This window comes from Syngnathus scovelli, unplaced genomic scaffold (genome assembly GCF_024217435.2).
Source record: "Syngnathus scovelli strain Florida unplaced genomic scaffold, RoL_Ssco_1.2 HiC_scaffold_34, whole genome shotgun sequence".
Lineage (NCBI taxonomy): Eukaryota > Metazoa > Chordata > Actinopteri > Syngnathiformes > Syngnathidae > Syngnathus > Syngnathus scovelli.
The window spans coordinates 347501-365000 of record NW_026061433.1 but is presented as its reverse complement, the minus strand read 5'-3'; positions in this window follow the sequence as shown (position 1 = coordinate 365000).

Genomic DNA, 17500 nt, shown 5'->3' with positions numbered 1-17500 from the left:
GGGTCTAACTTCAGGCGGTGCAAACGGGGGAGGGGGGTAAGGACGGCTGCCGGGAGCAGACAGCCGTCCCCGGGAGGGGGTAGTAGCTTCGCGGCGGCCGCCGGGAGCAGACGGCCGTCCGCGGATTCTGCCAATGCCTGTAGGACTTTGAATATTTCACAGCCGTGCTGTGGCACTTAGAAAATTTTTCAGAGATGTGGCACTTAGAAAGTTTTTCAGAGATGTGGCACTTAGAAAGTTTTTCAGAGATGTGGCACTTAGAAAGTTTTTGAGAGATGTGGCACTTTGAAAATTTTTGAGAGATGTGGCACTTTGAAAATTTTTGAGAAATGTGGCACTTTGAAAATTTTTGAGAAATGTGGCACTTAGAAAATTTTCTCTCTCTCTCTGGAAGTGCCGTGCCTTCTTCAGTTCTGCTATCCGAGCAGGGGACGCTTGCTGGCGGCCGTTACCAGCGCTCGGACCAGGCCCAATTGATTTGCATGGAAAACAATTGCGTCCCCCATGCTCGTTCTGACTATATTTTGCGAAAGGGGGGTAAAGTGATGAGTACACTAAGTGGGGGGACCAACCCATGTACTCTAGAAAAAGTACATGGGTTGACAAAAGACCAGTTCGTACTGCACCCCTGGTACCCAAACCCCTGGTACCTTTAGGCACTTAGAAAAATTTCGCCCAAATTTGGAGGTCGCTCCAGGGGAAGAGGCCGAATTTTCGCCTATTACGGCCGACCGCGGGAACCAGCCGAGGCGGACGCTTTTCGGCGCAAGAGCCGTTGGCACTTAGAAAATATTCGCTAAACTTCAAAGGACCTCCAGGGGAAGAGGCCGAATTGTCACTTTTTCTGGCCGACATCGGGAACCAGCCGAGTCGGACTCTTTACGGCGGAGCAGCCGTTGGCACTTAGAAAATATTCGCCAAACTCGGCCGGACTTCCAGGGGAAGAGGCCGAATTGTCACTTGTTCTGCCCGACATCGGGAACCAGCCGAGTCGGACACTTTAAGGCGGAGCAGCCGTTGGCACTTAGAAAATATTCGCCAAACTTGAACGGACCTCCAGGGGAAGAGGCCGAATTTTCACCTGTTCTGGCCGACATCGGGAACCAGCCGAGTCGGACGCTTTTCGGCGCAAGAGCCGTTGGAACTTAGAAAATATTCGCTAAACTTCAAAGGACCTCCAGGGGAAGAGGCCGAATTGTCACTTGTTCTGGCCGACATCGGGAACCAGCCGAGTCGGACTCTTTACGGCGGAGCAGCCGTTGGCACTTAGAAAATATTCGCCAAACTCGGCCGGACTTCCAGGGGAAGAGGCCGAATTGTCACTTGTTCTGCCCGACATCGGGAACCAGCCGAGTCGGACACTTTAAGGCGGAGCAGCCGTTGGCACTTAGAAAATATTCGCCAAACTTGAACGGACCTCCAGGGGAAGAGGCCGAATTTTCACCTGTTCTGGCCGACATCGGGAACCAGCCGAGTCGGACGCTTTAAGGCGGAGCAGCCGTTGGCACTTAGAAAATATTCGTTAAACTTGAAAGGACCTCCAGGGGAAGAGGCCGAATTGTCACTTGTTCTGGCCGACATCGGGAACCAGCCGAGTCGGACGCTTTAAGGCGGAGCAGCCGTCGGCACTTAGAAAATATTCGTTAAACTTGAAAAGACCTCCAGGGGAAGAGGCCGAATTGTCACTTGTTCTGGCCGACATCGGGAACCAGACGAGTCGGGCCCTTTAAGGCTGAGCAGCCCTTGGCACTTAGGAAATATTTGCCTTAACTCGGCCGGACTTCCAGGGGAAGAGGCCGGATTTTCACTTGTTCTGGCCGACATCGGGAACCAGCCGAGTCGGACGCTTTAAGGCGGAGCAGCCGTTGGCACTTAGAAAATATTCCCCAAACTTGAACGGACCTCCAGGGGAAGAGGCCGAATTTTCACTTGTTCTGGCCGACATCGGGAACCAGCCGAGTCGGACTCTTTACGGCGGAACAGCCGTTGGCACTTAGAAAATATTCGTTAAACTTCAACTGACCTCCAGGGGAAGAGGCCGAATTTCCACTTGTTCTGGCCGACATCGGGAACCAGCCGAGTCGGACGCTTTACGGCGGAGCAGCCGTTGGCACTTAGAAAATATTCGTTAAACTTCAACTGACCTCCAGGGGAAGAGGCCGAATTTTCACTTGTTCTGGCCGACATCGGGAACCAGCCGAGTCGGACGCTTTACGGCGGAGCAGCCGTTGGCACTTAGAAAATATTCGTTAAACTTCAACTGACCTCCAGGGGAAGAGGCCGAATTTTCACTTGTTCTGGCCGACATCGGGAACCAGCCGAGTCGGACTCTTTACGGCGGAACAGCCGTTGGCACTTTGGAAATATTTGCCTTAACTTGGCCGGACTTCCAGGGGAAGAGGCCGATTTTTCACTTGTTCTGGCCGACATCGGGAACCAGCCGAGTCGGACTCTTTACGGCGGAACAGCCGTTGGCACTTTGAAAATATTTGCCTTAACTCGGCCGGACTTCCAGGGGAAGAGGCCGATTTTTCACTTGTTCTGGCCGACATCGGGAACCAGCCGAGTGGGACCCTTTAAGGCTGAGCAGCCGTTGGCACTTAGGAAATATTTGCCTTAACTCGGCCGGACTTCCAGGGGAAGAGGCCGGATTTTCACTTGTTCTGGCCAACATCGGGAACCAGCCGAGTCGGACACTTAAAGGCTGAGCAGCCGTTGGCACTTAGGAAATATTTGCCTTAACTCGGCCGGACTTCCAGGGGAAGAGGCCGGATTTTCACTTGTTCTGGCCGACATCGGGAACCAGCCGAGTCGGACAGTTTAAGGCTGAGCAGCCGTTGGCACTTAGGAAATATTTGCCTTAACTCGGCCGGACTTCCAGGGGAAGAGGCCGATTTTTCACTTGTTCTGGCCGACATCGGGAACCAGCCGAGTCGGACGCTTTACGGCGGAGCAGCCGTTGGCACTTAGAAAATATTCGTTAAACTTCAACTGACCTCCAGGGGAAGAGGCCGAATTTTCACTTGTTCTGGCCGACATCGGGAACCAGCCGAGTCGGACTCTTTACGGCGGAACAGCCGTTGGCACTTTGGAAATATTTGCCTTAACTTGGCCGGACTTCCAGGGGAAGAGGCCGATTTTTCACTTGTTCTGGCCGACATCGGGAACCAGCCGAGTCGGACTCTTTACGGCGGAACAGCCGTTGGCACTTTGAAAATATTTGCCTTAACTCGGCCGGACTTCCAGGGGAAGAGGCCGATTTTTCACTTGTTCTGGCCGACATCGGGAACCAGCCGAGTGGGACCCTTTAAGGCTGAGCAGCCGTTGGCACTTAGGAAATATTTGCCTTAACTCGGCCGGACTTCCAGGGGAAGAGGCCGGATTTTCACTTGTTCTGGCCAACATCGGGAACCAGCCGAGTCGGACACTTAAAGGCTGAGCAGCCGTTGGCACTTAGGAAATATTTGCCTTAACTCGGCCGGACTTCCAGGGGAAGAGGCCGGATTTTCACTTGTTCTGGCCGACATCGGGAACCAGCCGAGTCGGACAGTTTAAGGCTGAGCAGCCGTTGGCACTTAGGAAATATTTGCCTTAACTCGGCCGGACTTCCAGGGGAAGAGGCCGATTTTTCACTTGTTCTGGCCGACATCGGGAACCAGCCGAGTCGGACGCTTTACGGCGGAGCAGCCGTTGGCACTTAGAAAATATTCGTTAAACTTCAACTGACCTCCAGGGGAAGAGGCCGAATTTTCACTTGTTCTGGCCGACATCGGGAACCAGCCGAGTCGGACTCTTTACGGCGGAACAGCCGTTGGCACTTTGGAAATATTTGCCTTAACTTGGCCGGACTTCCAGGGGAAGAGGCCGATTTTTCACTTGTTCTGGCCGACATCGGGAACCAGCCGAGTCGGACTCTTTACGGCGGAACAGCCGTTGGCACTTTGAAAATATTTGCCTTAACTCGGCCGGACTTCCAGGGGAAGAGGCCGATTTTTCACTTGTTCTGGCCGACATCGGGAACCAGCCGAGTGGGACCCTTTAAGGCTGAGCAGCCGTTGGCACTTAGGAAATATTTGCCTTAACTCGGCCGGACTTCCAGGGGAAGAGGCCGGATTTTCACTTGTTCTGGCCAACATCGGGAACCAGCCGAGTCGGACACTTAAAGGCTGAGCAGCCGTTGGCACTTAGGAAATATTTGCCTTAACTCGGCCGGACTTCCAGGGGAAGAGGCCGGATTTTCACTTGTTCTGGCCGACATCGGGAACCAGCCGAGTCGGACACTTTAAGGCTGAGCAGCCGTTGGCACTTAGGAAATATTTGCCTTAACTCGGCCGGACTTCCAGGGGAAGAGGCCGATTTTTCACTTGTTCTGGCCGACCGGGGGAACCAGCCGAGTCGGACACTTTACGGCGGAGCAGCCGTTGGCACTTAGGAAATATTCGCCAAAATGTTCCGGACCTCCAGGGGAAGAGGCCAAATTTTCACTTGTTCTGGCCGACCGGGTGAACCGGCCGAGGCGGACACTTTACGGCGGAGCAGCCGTTGGCACTTAGGAAATATTCGCCAAAATGTTCCGGACCTCCAGGGGAAGAGGCCAAATTTTCACTTGTTCTGGCCGACCGGGTGAACCGGCCGAGGCGGACACTTTACGGCGGAGCAGCCGTTGGCACTTAGGAAATATTCGCCAAAATGTTCCGGACCTCCAGGGGAAGAGGCCGAATTTTCACTTGTTCTGGCCGACCGGGGGAACCAGCCGAGGCGGACACTTTACGGCGGAGCAGCCGTTGGCACTTAGGAAATATTCGCCAAAATGTTCCGGACCTCCAGGGGAAGAGGCCGAATTTTCGCTCGTTCGGGCCGACCGGGAGAACCAGCCGAGGCGGACACTTTACGGCGGTTGAGCCGTTGGCACTTAGAAATTATTCAGACTTCCATCAAACACACATCGGCCTTTTGCCGTCACTGCCCGGGATGGGCACCGTGGTAGCTCGGACAGTTCGCGTGACAGCTTCCGCTGGCACTTAGACAATTTTTAAAATGAAAATAAACAGTTCTGCACATACGTGCCGACTATATTTTGCGAAATGGGGGTAAAGTGATGAGTACACTAAGTGGGGGGACCAAGTACATAAAGCCCACCCCTGGTACCTCAGAGAGGCCGAATTGACACATTTTGTGTCCGACCGCGGGAACCAGCCGAGGCGGACGCTTTTCGGCGCAAGAGCCGTTGGCACTTAGAAAATATTCGTTAATCTTGAACGGACCTCCAGGGGAAGAGGCCGAATTTTCACTTGTTCTGGCCGACATCGGGAACCAGCCGAGTCGGACTCTTTACGGCGGAACAGCCGTTGGCACTTAGGAAATATTCGCCGAACTCGGCCGGACTTCCAGGGGAAGAGGCCGAATTTTCACTTGTTCTGGCCGACATCGGGAACCAGCCGAGTCGGACTCTTTACGGCGGAGCAGCCGTTGGCACTTAGGAAATATTTGCCAAAATGTTCCGGACCTCCAGGGGAAGAGGCCGAATATTCACTTGTTCTGGCCGACATCGGGAACCAGCCGAGTCGGACACTTTACGGCGGAGCAGCCGTTGGCACTTAGGAAATATTCGCCAAACTTGGCCGGACTTCCAGGGGAAGAGGCCGAATGTCCACTTGTTCTGGCCGACATCGGGAACCAGCCGAGTCGGACGCTTTACGGCGGAGCAGCCGTTGGCACTTAGGAAATATTTGCCTTAACTCGGCCGGACTTCCAGGGGAAGAGGCCGAATTTTCACTTGTTCTGGCCGATATCGGGAACCAGCCGAGTCGGACTCTTTACGGCGGAACAGCCGTTGGCACTTAGGAAATATTCGCCTTAAGTCGGCCGGACTTCCAGGGGAAGAGGCCGATTTTTCACTTGTTCTGGCCGACCGGGGGAACCAGCCGAGTCGGACACTTTACGGCGGAGCAGCCGTTGGCACTTAGGAAATATTCGCCAAAATGTTCCGGACCTCCAGGGGAAGAGGCCAAATTTTCACTTGTTCTGGCCGACCGGGTGAACCGGCCGAGGCGGACACTTTACGGCGGAGCAGCCGTTGGCACTTAGGAAATATTCGCCAAAATGTTCCGGACCTCCAGGGGAAGAGGCCGAATTTTCACTTGTTCTGGCCGACCGGGGGAACCAGCCGAGGCGGACACTTTACGGCGGAGCAGCCGTTGGCACTTAGGAAATATTCGCCAAAATGTTCCGGACCTCCAGGGAAAGAGGCCGAATTTTCACTCGTTCTGGCCGACCGGGGGAACCGGCCGAGGCGGACACTTTACGGCGGTTGAGCCGTTGGCACTTAGAAATTATTCAGACTTCCATAAACACACATCGGCCTTTTGCCGTCACTGCCCGGGATGGGCACCGTGGTAGCTCGGACAGTTCGTTTGACAGCTTCCGCTGGCACTTAGACAATTTTTAAAATGAAAATAAACAGTTCTGCACATACGTGCCGACTATATTTTGCGAAAGGGGGGTAAAGTGATGAGTACACTAAGTGGGGGGACCAAGTACATAAAGCCTACCCCTGGTACCTCAGAGAGGCCGAATTGACACATTTTGTGTCCGACCGCGGGAACCAGCCGAGGCGGACGCTTTTCGGCGCAAGAGCCGTTGGCACTTAGAAAATATTCGCTAAACTTCAAAGGACCTCCAGGGGAAGAGGCCGAATTGTCACTTTTTCTGGCCGACATCGGGAACCAGCCGAGTCGGACACCTTACGGCGGAAGAGCCGATGGCACTTAGAAAATATTCGTTAAACTTCAACTGACCTCCAGGGGAAGAGGCCGATTTTTCACTTGTTCTGGCCGACATCGGGAACCAGCCGAGTCGGACACTTTTCGGCGCAAGAGCCGTTGGCACTTAGAAAATATTCGTTAATCTTGAACGGACCTCCAGGGGAAGAGGCCGAATTTCCACTTATTCTGGCCGACATCGGGAACCAGCCGAGTCGGACGCTTTACGGCGGAGCAGCCGTTGGCACTTAGAAAATATTCGTTAATCTTGAACGGACCTCCAGGGGAAGAGGCCGAATTTTCACTTGTTCTGGCCGACATCGGGAACCAGCCGAGTCGGACGCTTTACGGCGGAGCAGCCGTTGGCACTTTGAAAATATTCGTTAAACTTCAACTGACCTCCAGGGGAAGAGGCCGAATTTCCACTTGTTCTGGCCGACATCGGGAACCAGCCGAGTCGGACGCTTTACGGCGGAAGAGCCGATGGCACTTAGAAAATATTCGTTAAACTTGACAGGACCTCCAGGGGAAGAGGCCGAATTTTCGCTCGTTCAGGCCGACCGGAGGAACCGGCCGAGTCGGACACCTTACGGCGGAAGAGCCGATGGCACTTAGAAAATATTCGCCAAAATGTTCCGGACCTCCAGGGGAAGAGGCCGAATTTTCACTTGTTCAGGCCGACCGGAGGAACCGGCCGAGTCGGACACCTTACGGCGGAAGAGCCGATGGCACTTAGAAAATATTCGTTAAACTTGACAGGACCTCCAGGGGAAGAGGCCGAATTTTCGCTCGTTCGGGCCGACCGGAGGAACCGGCCGAGTCGGACACCTTACGGCGGAAGAGCCGATGGCACTTAGAAAATATTCGCCAAAATGTTCCGGACCTCCAGGGGAAGAGGCCGAATTTTCGCTCGTTCGGGCCGACCGGAGGAACCAGCCGGGTCGGACACGTTACGGCGCAACAGCCGTTGGCACTTTGAAAATATTCGCCAAAATGTTCCGGACCTCCAGGGGAAGAGGCCGTATTTTCGCTCGTTCGGGCCGACCGGAGGAACCGGCCGGGTCGGACACGTTACGGCGCAACAGCCGTTAGCACTTAGAAATTATTCGTTAAACTTGAACGGACCTCCAGGGTTAAGAGGCCGAATTTTCGCTCGTTCGGGCCGACCGGAGGAACCAGCCGGGTCGGACACTTTACGGCCCAACAGCCGTTGGCACTTTGAAAATATTCGCCAAAGTCGTCCGGACCTCCAGGGGAAGAGGCCGAATTTTCGCTCGTTCGGGCCGACCGGAGGAACCAGCCGGGTCGGACACTTTACGGCGGAACGGCCGTTGGCACTTTGAAAATATTCGCCAAAATGTTCCGGACCTCCAGGGGAAGAGGCCGAATTTTCGCTCGTTCGGGCCGACCGGAGGAACCGGCCGGGTCGGACACGTTACGGCGCAACAGCCGTTGGCACTTTGAAAATATTCGCCAAAATGTTCCGGACCTCCAGGGGAAGAGGCCGAATTTTCGCTCGTTCGGGCCGACCGGAGGAACCAGCCGGGTCGGACACTTTACGGCCCAACAGCCGTTGGCACTTTGAAAATATTCGCCAAAGTCGTCCGGACCTCCAGGGGAAGAGGCCGAATTTTCGCTCGTTCAGGCCGACCGGAGGAACCAGCCGGGTCGGACACGTTACGGCGCAACAGCCGTTCGCACTTAGAAAATATTCGCCAAAGTCGTCCGGACCTCCAGGGGAAGAGGCCGAATTTTCGCTCGTTCGGGCCGACCGGAGGAACCAGCCGGGTCGGACACGTTACGGCGGAACAGCCGTTGGCACTTTGAAAATATTCGCCAAAATGTTCCGGACCTCCAGGGGAAGAGGCCGAATTTTCGCTCGTTCGGGCCGACCGGGAGAACCAGCCGAGGCGGACACTTTACGGCGGTTGAGCCGTTGGCACTTAGAAATTATTCAGACTTCCATCAAACACACATCGGCCTTTTGCCGTCACTGCCCGGGATGGGCACCGTGGTAGCTCGGACAGTTCGTGTGACAGCTTCCGCTGGCACTTAGAAAATTTTTAAAATGAAAATAAACAGTTCTGCACATACGTGCCGACTATATTTTGCGAAAGGGGGGTAAAGTGATGAGTACACTAACTGGGGGGACCAAGTACATAAAGCCTACCCCTGGTACCTCAGAGAGGCCGAATTTTCGAATTCTGAGGCCGAGCTGGGGAACCAGACGAGGCGGACACTTTTCCGAGCGAGAGCCGATGGCACTTAGAAAATTTTCGGCTAAGTCGGCAGGACTTCCAGAGCGAGAGGCCGAATATTCGTCATCTGTGGCCGACCGGGGAACCAGCGAAGGCGGATAGGCGGTCACGGAGGTCCCGCCGGCTGGTCCGCGGGCCAATTTGGGTCCCGTAATTTAGCGGTCGCGGTCCGGAATCCACGCCGAGCGGGGAACCAGCGGAGGCGGATAGGCGGTCACGGAGGTCCCGCCGGCTGGTCCGCGGGCCAATTGGGGTCCCGTAAGTTAGCGGTCGCGGCCCGGAATTCGCGCCGGCCGGGGAACCAGCGCAGGCGGATAGGCGGTCACGGAGGTCCCGCCGGCTGGTCCGCGGGCCAATCGGGGTCCCGTAAGTTAGCGGTCGCGGCCCGGAATTCGCGCCGGCCGGGGAACCAGCGCAGGCGGATAGGCGGTCACGGAGGTCCCGCCGGCTGGTCCGCGGGCCAATCGGGGTCCCGTAAGTTAGCGGTCGCGGCCCGGAATTCGCGCCGGCCGGGGAACCAGCGCAGGCGTATAGGCGGTCACGGAGGTCCCGCCGGCTGGTCCGCGGGCCAATCGGGGTCCCGTAAGTTAGCGGTCGCGGCCCGGAATTCGCGCCGGCCGGGGAACCAGCGCAGGCGGATAGGCGGTCACGGAGGTCCCGCCGGCTGGTCCGCGGGCCAATCGGGGTCCCGTAAGTTAGCGGTCGCGGCCCGGAATTCGCGCCGGCCGGGGAACCAGCGCAGGCGGATAGGCGGTCACGGAGGTCCCGCCGGCTGGTCCGCGGGCCAATCGGGGTCCCGTAAGTTAGCGGTCGCGGCCCGGAATTCGCGCCGGCCGGGGAACCAGCGCAGGCGGATAGGCGGTCACGGAGGTCCCGCCGGCTGGTCCGCGGGCCAATCGGGGTCCCGTAAGTTAGCGGTCGCGGCCCGGAATCCGCGCCGGCCCGCAGCCACCGCCAGGCGGATAGGCTGTCACGGAGGTCCCGCCGGCCGGTCCGCGGGGGGAACTGCGCCCTCTGGCGGACACGCCATTGTAAATGAATGGGGTTTGGCACTTAGTGCATTTTTCGCCGAAGCCGACGAGCGCTCCGGGCGAGGAGGCCGGATTCTCGCCATCCGTGGCCGGCCGGGGAACCGGCCAAGGCGGATAGGCGGTCACGGGGGTCCCGCCGGCTGGTCCGCGGGCCAATTGGGGTCCCGTAAGTTAGCGGTCGCGGCCCGGAATCCGCGCCGGCCAGCAGCCACCGGGAGGCGGATAGGCTGTCACGGAGGTCCCGCCGGCTGGTCCGCGGGCCATTTAGGGTCCCGCGAGTGAGCGGTCGCGGTCCGGAATCCAGGCCGGCCAGGAGGCACCGCCAGGCGGATAGGCGGTCACGGAGGTCCCGCCAGCTGGTCCGCGGGCCATTTATGGTCCCGTAAGTTAGCGGTCGCGGCCCGGAATGCACGCCGGCCAGGAGGCACCGCCAGGCGGGTAGGCTGTCACGGAGGTCCCGCCGGCCGGTCCGCGGGCCAATTACCTCCAGCCGAGCGGATATGAACTTTATTAGCACCTTCTACGAGATGGCGGAGCCTTATTCGACAACCAGCACCTCGGCTTAGCATTTTCCACGGCCCGCTGATCTTCCAGAAGACGTCCAGCCGGTTTCCTCCTCACATTTTAAGCCGGCCGAGGCTTCCGGCACCCCGGCTAAGCTTTCTCCACGGCCCGCTGAGCTTCCAGGGGACCTCCGGCCGGTTCTCCCGGTGCCTCGCGCCTCGCTTTGTGAGCCGGCCGAGGCTTCCAGCACCTCGGCTGAGCGTTTCCCACGGCCCGCTGAGCTTCCAGGGGACCTCCAGCCGGTTCTCCCGGTGCCTCGCGCCTCGCTTTGTGAGCCGGCCGAGGCTTCCAGCACCTCGGCTGAGCGTTTCCCACGGCCCGCTGAGCTTCCAGGGTACCTCCAGCCGGTTCTCCCGGTGCCTCGCGCCTCGCTTTGAGAGCCGGCCGAGGCTTCCAGCACCTCGGCTGAGCGTTTTCGGCGGCCCGTTGCTCTCCCGGAGGTCGCAACGGGGAGTTACCTCCCTCTCGCGGACACGGCGAGTAAATACACCGCCTCTCGCACTTGGCGCACACTCACTCGCATTGCTACGCCTCCCGTGGCACTTTAAGCGGCCGAACGGCGGGAGTAACTACGACTCTCTTAAGGTAGGCTCACTTGACTATTTATTCATGTATTTATTTATTTTTGACGGTTCGCGGAGGCGATGACGCTCCGCGCGGGTAAACGGCGGGAGTAACTGTGACTCTCTTAAGGTAGGCTCACTTGACATCTATTTATTTATGTATTTATTTATTTTTGACGGTTCGCGGAGGCGATGACGCTCCGCGCGGGTAAACGGCGGGAGTAACTGTGACTCTCTTAAGGTAGGCTCACTTGACATCCATCCATCCATCCATTTTCTGAACCGCTTAGTCCCCACGGGGGTCGCGGGCGTGCTGGAGCCTATCCCAGCCGTCATCGGGCAGTAGGCGGGGGACACCCTGAACTGGTTGCCAGCCAATCGCAGGGCACACAGAGACAGACAACCAATCGCACTCACACCTAGGGACAATTTGGAGTCTTCAATCGGCCTACCAAGCATGTTTTTGGAATGTGGGAGGAAACCGGAGTGCCCGGAGAAAACCCACGCGGGCCCGGGGAGAACATGCAAACTCCACACAGGGAGGGCCGGAGGTGGAATCGAACCCGCACCCTCCTAACTGTGAGGCGGACGTGCTACCCAGTGCGCCACCGAGCCGCCATGTCACTTGACATCTATTTATTTATGTATTTATTTATTTTTGACGGTTCGCGGAGGCGATGACGCTCCGCGCGGGTAAACGGCGGGAGTAACTGTGACTCTCTTAAGGTAGGCTCACTTGACATCTATTTATTTATGTATTTATTTATTTTTGACGGTTCGCGGAGGCGATGACGCTCCGCGCGGGTAAACGGCGGGAGTAACTGTGACTCTCTTAAGGTAGGCTCACTTCACATCTATTTATTTATGTATTTATTTATTTTTGACGGTTCGCGGAGGCGATGACGCTCCGCGCGGGTAAACGGCGGGAGTAACTGTGACTCTCTTAAGGTAGGCTCACTTGACATCTATTTATTTATGTATTTATTTATTTTTGACGGTTCGCGGAGGCGATGACGCTCCGCGCGGGTAAACGGCGGGAGTAACTGTGACTCTCTTAAGGTAGGCTCACTTGACATCTATTTATTTATGTATTTATTTATTTTTGACGGTTCGCGGAGGCGATGACGCTCCGCGCGGGTAAACGGCGGGAGTAACTGTGACTCTCTTAAGGTAGGCTCACTTGACATCTATTTATTTATGTATTTATTTATTTTTGACGGTTCGCGGAGGCGATGACGCTCCGCGCGGGTAAACGGCGGGAGTAACTGTGACTCTCTTAAGGTAGGCTCACTTGACATTTATTTATTTATGAATTTATTTATTTTTGACGGTTCGCGGAGGCGATGACGCTCCGCGCGGGTAAACGGCGGGAGTAACTGTGACTCTCTTAAGGTAGGCTCACTTGACATTTATTTATTTATGAATTTATTTATTTTTGACGGTTCGCGGAGGCGATGACGCTCCGCGCGGGTAAACGGCGGGAGTAACTGTGACTCTCTTAAGGTAGGCTCACTTGACATTTATTTTGGCGGTTCGCGGAGGCGCCGGGAGGCCGTGCGCGCGCGCGCAGAGCGGCCGAATAACGCTCCGCCGGCCCCGGGTGATTACCGAGAGGCTCCCCGGCCTCGCGGAGCTCCGACGCTCCTCCGCGGGACCTCCGGCGGCCGGCGCGCTCGCGCACCACCCCCCGGCACCGCCGGGAGGCCGTGCGCGCGCGCGCAGAGCGGCCGAATAACGCTCCGCCGGCCCCGGGTGATTACCGAGAGGCTCCCCGGCCTCGCGGAGCTCCGACGCTCCTCCGCGGGACCTCCGGCGGCCGGCGCGCTCGCGCACCACCCCCCGGCACCGCCGGGAGGCCGTGCGCGCGCGCGCAGAGCGGCCGAATAACGCTCCGCCGGCCCCGGGTGATTACCGAGAGGCTCCCCGGCCTCGCGGAGCTCCGACGCTCCTCCGCGGGACCTCCGGCGGCCGGCGCGCTCGCGCACCACCCCCCGGCACCGCCGGGAGGCCGTGCGCGCGCGCGCAGAGCGGCCGAATAACGCTCCGCCGGCCCCGGGTGATTACCGAGAGGCTCCCCGGCCTCGCGGAGCTCCGACGCTCCTCCGCGGGACCTCCGGCGGCCGGCGCGCTCGCGCACCACCCCCCGGCACCGCCGGGAGGCCGTGCGCGCGCGCGCAGAGCGGCCGAATAACGCTCCGCCGGCCCCGGGTGATTACCGAGAGGCTCCCCGGCCTCGCGGAGCTCCGACGCTCCTCCGCGGGACCTCCGGCGGCCGGCGCGCTCGCGCACCACCCCCCGGCACCGCCGGGAGGCCGTGCGCGCGCGCGCAGAGCGGCCGAATAACGCTCCGCCGGCCCCGGGTGATTACCGAGAGGCTCCCCGGCCTCGCGGAGCTCCGACGCTCCTCCGCGGGACCTCCGGCGGCCGGCGCGCTCGCGCACCACCCCCCGGCACCGCCGGGAGGCCGTGCGCGCGCGCGCAGAGCGGCCGAATAACGCTCCGCCGGCCCCGGGTGATTACCGAGAGGCTCCCCGGCCTCGCGGAGCTCCGACGCTCCTCCGCGGGACCTCCGGCGGCCGGCGCGCTCGCGCACCACCCCCCGGCACCGCCGGGAGGCCGTGCGCGCGCGCGCAGAGCGGCCGAATAACGCTCCGCCGGCCCCGGGTGATTACCGAGAGGCTCCCCGGCCTCGCGGAGCTCCGACGCTCCTCCGCGGGACCTCCGGCGGCCGGCGCGCTCGCGCACCACCCCCCGGCACCGCCGGGAGGCCGTGCGCGCGCGCGCAGAGCGGCCGAATAACGCTCCGCCGGCCCCGGGTGATTACCGAGAGGCTCCCCGGCCTCGCGGAGCTCCGACGCTCCTCCGCGGGACCTCCGGCGGCCGGCGCGCTCGCGCACCACCCCCCGGCACCGCCGGGAGGCCGTGCGCGCGCGCGCAGAGCGGCCGAATAACGCTCCGCCGGCCCCGGGTGATTACCGAGAGGCTCCCCGGCCTCGCGGAGCTCCGACGCTCCTCCGCGGGACCTCCGGCGGCCGGCGCGCTCGCGCACCACCCCCCGGCACCGCCGGGAGGCCGTGCGCGCGCGCGCAGAGCGGCCGAATAACGCTCCGCCGGCCCCGGGTGATTACCGAGAGGCTCCCCGGCCTCGCGGAGCTCCGACGCTCCTCCGCGGGACCTCCGGCGGCCGGCGCGCTCGCGCACCACCCCCCGGCACCGCCGGGAGGCCGTGCGCGCGCGCGCAGAGCGGCCGAATAACGCTCCGCCGGCCCCGGGTGATTACCGAGAGGCTCCCCGGCCTCGCGGAGCTCCGACGCTCCTCCGCGGGACCTCCGGCGGCCGGCGCGCTCGCGCACCACCCCCCGGTGCTCCGGCGGCCCCGGGTGACGACTAAGAGGCTCCCCGGCCGGCCTCGCGGAGCTCCGGCGCTCCTCCGCGGGACTTCCAGCGGCCGGCGCGCTCACGCACCACCCCCCGGCACCACCCGGGAGGCCGTGCTCGCGCGCCAAGTGGCCGAAAATAGCTCCAAGCCCAGCGGATCGGCTGCTTGGAAGCACCGCGCCGTCCGGCTCCACCTGGTACCTCGCACGGCTCTCATCTCCCCCCCGCACGGACTTCCGAGCGCTCGGGGAGACGCTCGGAAGCTGCCGGTGCCGCCGCGGCGGGGAATTGCCTCCCTCTGGCGGACGCGGCGAGTAAAAACACCACCTCTCGCACTTTGCGCACACTTACTTGCGTGGGTCCGCTTCCGATGACACTTTGAGCGGCCAAACGGCGGGAGTAACTACGACTCTCTTAAGGTAGGCTCACTTGACATTTATTTATGTATTTATTTATTTTTGACGGTTCGCGGAGGCGATGACGCTCCGCGCGGGTAAACGGCGGGAGTAACTGTGACTCTCTTAAGGTAGCCTGACTCGACGTCTTTTTCAACGGTGGCTGGAGGACCCGGGCGGTTCTCGGGGGTGCGTCGCTCCTCACTTTTGACGCCCGAGGAGGCTCCCGGCACCTCGGCTACGCGTTTTCGGCGGCCCGCTGAGCTTCCAGAAGACCTCCAGCCGGTTCTCCCGGTGCTTTCCTCCTCACGTTTTAAGCCGGCCGAGGCTCCCGGCACCCCGGCCAAGCGTTTCCCACGGCCCGCTGAGCTTCCAGGGGACCTCCGGCCGGTTCTCCGCGCGCTTTCCTCCTCACTTTTAAGCCGGCCGAGGCTTCCGGCACCCCGGCCAAGCGTTTCCCACGTCCCGCTGAGCTTCCAGGGGACCTCCGGCCGGTTCTCCGCGCGCTTTCCTCCTCACATTTTAAGCCGGCCGAGGCTCCAGGCACCCCGGCTAAGCTTTCTCCACGGCCCGCTGAGCTTCCAGGGGACCTCCGGCCGGTTCTCCGCGCGCTTTCCTCCTCACTTTTAAGCCGGCCGAGGCTTCCGGCACCCCGGCCAAGCCTTTCCCACGGCCCGCTGAGCTTCCAGGGGACATCCAGCCGGTTCTCCGCGCGCCCCCCTCCTAACTCGACGCCCGAGGAGGCTCCAGGCACCCCGGCCGAGCCTTTTCGGCGGCCCGCTGATCTCCCGGAGGTCGCAACGGGGAATTGCCTCCCTCTCGCGGACACGGCGCGTAAATGCACCGCCTCTCGCACTTTGCGCACACTCACTCGCATCGCTACGCCTCCCGTGGCACTTTAAGCGACCGGGACCACCGCGAGCGCGGGCGATGACTAAGAGGCTCCCCGGCCGGCCTCGCGGAGCTCCGACGCTCCCCCGCGGGACTTCCGGCGGCCGGCCGGAGCCTCGGCACGGCTGCCGCACTCCCTAATAACACCCCGCGGACCCCCGCGAGCCGAACGCTCGCTGCCGCGGGCGACCCGTGCCAAGGCGGACGCGTGACGGCGCGGGAGCCCTCGGCACTATATCACGGTCACGTATGTAGTCAAATCGTGTAAAATCACCGTTAGTTTATTCATAATATAGGTAATAATTAAATAAATATTAACATCGCGTATATCATTAATAAACACATGTATGTATTTATTTAATAATTAAATAAATATTAACATCGCGTATAATCATGCGCAATACTTCGTGGCCGACCGGGGAACCGGCGAAGGCGGACGCATCGCGGCGCGAGAGCCGTTGGCACTTTGGAAAAATAAATAAATAAATAAATAAATAAATAATAATTCGCCGACCGGGCTCCGGGGGGAGAGGCCGATTTTTGGCCGTTCGTGGCCGACCGGGGAACCGGCGAAGGCGGACGCATCGCGGCGCGAGAGCCGTTGGCACTTTGGAAAAATAAATAAATAAATAAATAAATAAATAAATAATTCGCCGACCGGGCTCCGGGGCAAGAGGCCGAATTTTCGCTCGTTCGGGCCGACCGGGGAACCGGCGAAGGCGGACGCAGCGCGGCGCGAGAGCCGTTGGCACTTTGAAAAAAAAAAAAAAAAAAAAATTCGCCCACCGGGCTCCGGGGGAAGAGGCCGGCTTTTCGCCGTTCGCGGCCGACCGGGGAACCGGCGAAAGCGGACGCGCTCTCTAACGAGCCCCGCCGGCCGGAGGAAGTGCGCCCTCTGGCGGACACGCCGTTGTAAATGAATGGGGTTTGGCACTTAGTGCATTTTTCGCCCAAGTCGAAGCGCGCTCCGGGCGAGGAGGCCGGATTCTCGCCACCCGTGGCCGGCCGGGGAACCGGCCAAGGCGGACGCGCTCTCTAACGAGCCCCGCCGGCCGGAGGAAGTGCGCCCTCTGGCGGACACGCCGTTGTAAATGAATGGGGTTTGGCACTTGGTGCATTTTTCGCCCAAGTCGAAGCGCGCTCCGGGCGAGGAGGCCGGATTCTCGCCACCCGTGGCCGGCCGGGGAACCGGCGAAGGCGGATAGGCTTTCACGGAGGATCCGCCGGCTGGTCCGCGGGCCGATTAGGGTCCCGCGAGTGAGCGGTGGCGGTCCGGAATCCAGGCCGGCCAGGAGGCACCGCCAGGCGGATAGGCTTTCACGGAGGTCCCGCCGGCTGGTCCGCGGGCCGATTAGGGTCCCGCGAGTGAGCGGTGGCGGTCCGGAATCCAGGCCGGCCCGGAGCCACCGCCAGGCGGATAGGCTTTCACGGAGGAGCCGCCGGCTGGTCCGCGGGCCGTTTAGGGTCCCGCGAGTGAGCGGTCGCGGTCCGGAATCCAGGCCGGCCAGGAGGCACCGCCAGGCGGATAGGCTTTCACGGAGGACCCGCCGGCTGGTCCGCGGGCCGTTTAGGCTCCCGTAAGTTAGCGGTCGCGGTCCGGAATACAGGCCGTCCAGGAGGCACTGCCAGGCGGATACACTCTCTAACGAGCCCCGCCGG